This window comes from Cetorhinus maximus, chromosome 17 (assembly GCF_964194155.1).
Source record: "Cetorhinus maximus chromosome 17, sCetMax3.hap1.1, whole genome shotgun sequence".
Classification (NCBI taxonomy): domain Eukaryota; kingdom Metazoa; phylum Chordata; class Chondrichthyes; order Lamniformes; family Cetorhinidae; genus Cetorhinus; species Cetorhinus maximus.
In genome coordinates this window covers 16882947-16886409 of record NC_135895.1, presented here as the reverse complement: position 1 = coordinate 16886409, position 3463 = coordinate 16882947, and positions in this window count along the sequence as shown.

Here is a 3463-nt window from a genome sequence, read left to right as displayed (position 1 = left end):
TGTGGGAGTGAGAGAGTGAGTGTGTTTGGGAGTGAGAGAGTGAGTGTGTGTGGGAGTGAGATAGTGAGTGTGTATGGGAGTGAGATAGTGAGTGTGTATGGGAGAGGGATAGTGAGTGTGTGTATGGGATTGGGATAGTGAGTGTGGGTGGGAGTGAGAGAGTGAGTGTGTGTGTGGGAGTGAGAGAGTGAGTGTGTGTATGGGAGTGAGAGAGTGAGTGTGTGTGTGGGAGTGAGAGAGTGAGTGTGTGTGTGGGAGTGAGATAGTGAGTGTGTGTATGGGAGTGAGAGAGTGAGTGTGTGTGGGAGTGAGAGAGTGAGTGTGTGTGTGGGAGTGAGATAGTGAGTGTGTGTGGGAGTGAGAGAGTGAGTGTGTGTGGGAGTGAGAGAGTGAGTGTGTGTATGGGAATGAGATAGTGAGTGTGTGTGTGGGAGTGAGAGAGTGAGTGTGTGTATGGGAGTGGGATAGTGAGTGTGTGGGAGTGAGAGAGTGAGTGTGTGTATGGGAGTGGGATAGTGAGTGTGTGTATGGGAGTGAGAGAGTGAGTGTGTGTGTGGGAGTGAGATAGTGAGTGTGTCTATGGGAGTGGGATAGTGAGTGTGTGTATGGGAGTGAGAGAGTGAGTGTGTGTATGGGAGTGAGAGAGTGAGTGTGTGTGGGAGTGAGATAGTGTGTGTGTGTGGGAGTGAGATAGTGAGTGTGTGTGGGAGTGAGAGAGTGAGTGTGTGTATGGGAGTGAGATAGTGAGTGTGTGGGAGTGAGTGTGTGTATGGGAGTGGGATAATGAGTGTGTGTATGGGAGTGAGATAGTGAGTATGTGTTTGGGAGTGAGATAGTGTGAGTGTGTGTATGGGAGTGGGATAGTGAGTGTGTGTGTGGGAGTGAGTGAGTGTGTGTGGGAGTGGGATAGTGAGTGTGTGTGGGAGTGGGATAGTGAGTGTGTGTGTGGGAGTGAGAGAGTGAGTGTGTGTGGGAGTGGGATAGTGAGTGTGTGTGTGGGAGTGAGATAGTGAGTATGTGTTTGGGAGTGAGATAGTGTGAGTGTGTGTATGGGAATGGGATAGTGATTGTGTGTGGGAGTGAGATAGTGAGTGTGTGTGTGGGAGTGGGATAGTGAGTGTGTGTGTGGGAGTGAGATAGTGAGTGTGTGTGTGGGAGTGGGATAGTGAGTGTGTGTGTGAGTGAGATAGTGAGTGTGTGTGGGAGTGGGATAGTGAGTGTGTGTGGGAGTGAGATAGTGAGTGTGTGTGGGAGTGGGATAGTGAGTGTGTGTGGGAGTGAGAGAGTGAGTGTGTGTATGGGAGTGGGATAGTGAGTGTGTGTGGGAGTGGGATAGTGAGTGTGTGTGTGGGAGTGAGAGAGTGAGTGTGTGTGGGAGTGGGATAGTGAGTGTGTGTGTGGGTGTGAGATAGTGTGTGTGTGTGGGAGTGAGAGAGTGTGAGTGTGTGTATGGGAGTGGGATAGTGAGTGTGTGTGTGGGAGTGGGATAGTGAGTGTGTGTGGGAGTGAGATAGTGAGTGTGTGAGGGAGTGGGATAGTGAGTGTGTGTGGGAGTGGGATAGTGAGTGTGTGTGTGGGAGTGAGAGAGTGAGTGTGTGTGTGGGAGTGTGATAGTGAGTGTGTGTGGGAGTGGGATAGTGAGTGTGTGTGTGGGAGTGAGATAGTGAGTGTGTGTGGGAGTGAGATAGTGAGTGTGTGTGGGAGTGGGATAGTGAGTGTGTGTGTGGGAGTGAGATAGTGAGTGTGTGTGGGAGTGAGATAGTGAGTGTGTGTGGGAGTGGGATAGTGAGTGTGTGAGGGAGTGGGATAGTGAGTGTGTGTATGGGAGTGGGATAGTGAGTGTGTATGGGAGTGAGATAGTGAGTGTGTGTGGGAGTGAGATAGTGAGTGTGTGTATGGGAGTGAGATAGTGAGTGTTTGTATGGGAGTGAGAGAGTGAGTGTGTATATGGGAGTGGGATAGTGAGTGTGTATGGGAGTGAGATAGTGAGTGTGTGTATGGGAGTGGGATAGTGAGTGTGTGTGTGAGTGAGATAGTGTGAGTGTGTGAGGGAGTGGGATAGTGAGTGTGTGTGTGAGTGAGATAGTGTGAGTGTGTGTGTGAGTGAGATAGTGTGAGTGTGTGAGGGAGTGGGATAGTGAGTGTGTGTGTGAGTGAGATAGTGTGAGTGTGTTGTGAGTGAGATAGTGTGAGTGTGTGTGTGAGTGAGATAGTGAGTGTGTGTATGGGAGTGGGATAGTGAGTGTGTGTATGGGAGTGAGATAGTGAGTGTGTGTATGGGAGTGGGATAGTGAGTGTGTGTATGGGAGTGAGATAGTGAGTGTGTGTATGGGAGTGGGATAGTGAGTGTGTGTGTGAGTGAGATAGTGTGAGTGTGTGAGGGAGTGGGATAGTGAGTGTGTGTGTGAGTGAGATAGTGTGAGTGTGTGTGTGAGTGAGATAGTGTGAGTGTGTGAGGGAGTGGGATAGTGAGTGTGTGTGGGAGTGAGATAGTGAGTGTGTGTGGGAGTGAGATAGTGAGTGTGTGTGGGAGTGAGATAGTGAGTGTGTGTGTGTGAGTGAGATAGTGTGAGTGTGTGTATGGGAGTGAGAGAGTGAGTGTGTGTATGGGAGTGGAATCGTGAGTGTGTGTGGGAGTGGGATAGTGAGTGTGTGTATGGGAGTGGAATCGTGAGTGTGTATGGGAGTGGGATAGTGAGTGAGGGTGTGTGGGAGTGGGATAGTGAGTGTGTGTATGGGAGTGGAATCGTGAGTGTGTATGGGAGTGGGATAGTGAGTGAGTGTGTGTGGGAGTGGGATAGTGAGTGTGTATATGGGAGTGGAATCGTGAGTGTGTATGGGAGTGGGATAGTGAGTGAGTGTGTGTGGGAGTGGGATAGTGAGTGTGTGTATGGGAGTGGGATAGTGAGTGAGTGTGTGTGGGAGTGGGATAGTGAGTGTGTATGGGAGTGGGATAGTGAGTGTGTGTGTGTGAGTGGGATAGTGAGTGTGTGTGGGAGTGGGATAGTGAGTGTGTGTGGGAGTGGGATAGTGAGTGTGTGTGGGAGTGAGATAGTGAGTGTGTGTGGGAGTGAGATAGTGAGTGTGTGTGTGGGAGTGGGATAGTGAGTGTGTGTGTGAGTGAGATAGTGAGTGTGTGTATGGGAGTGGGATAGTGAGTGTGTGTGTGAGTGAGATAGTGTGAGTGTGTGTATGGGAGTGGGATAGTGAGTGTGTGTGGGAGTGGGATAGTGAGTGTGTGTGGGAGTGGGATAGTGAGTGTGTGTGGGAGTGGGATAGTGAGTGTGTGTGGGAGTGGGATAGTGAGTGTGTGTGGGAGTGAGATAGTGAGTGTGTGTGGGAGTGGGATAGTGAGTGTGTGTGGGAGTGGGATAGTGAGTGTGTGTGGGAGTGAGATAGTGTGAGTGTGTGTGGGAGTGAGATAGTGAGTGTGTGTGTGGGAGTGGGATAGTGAGTGTGTGTG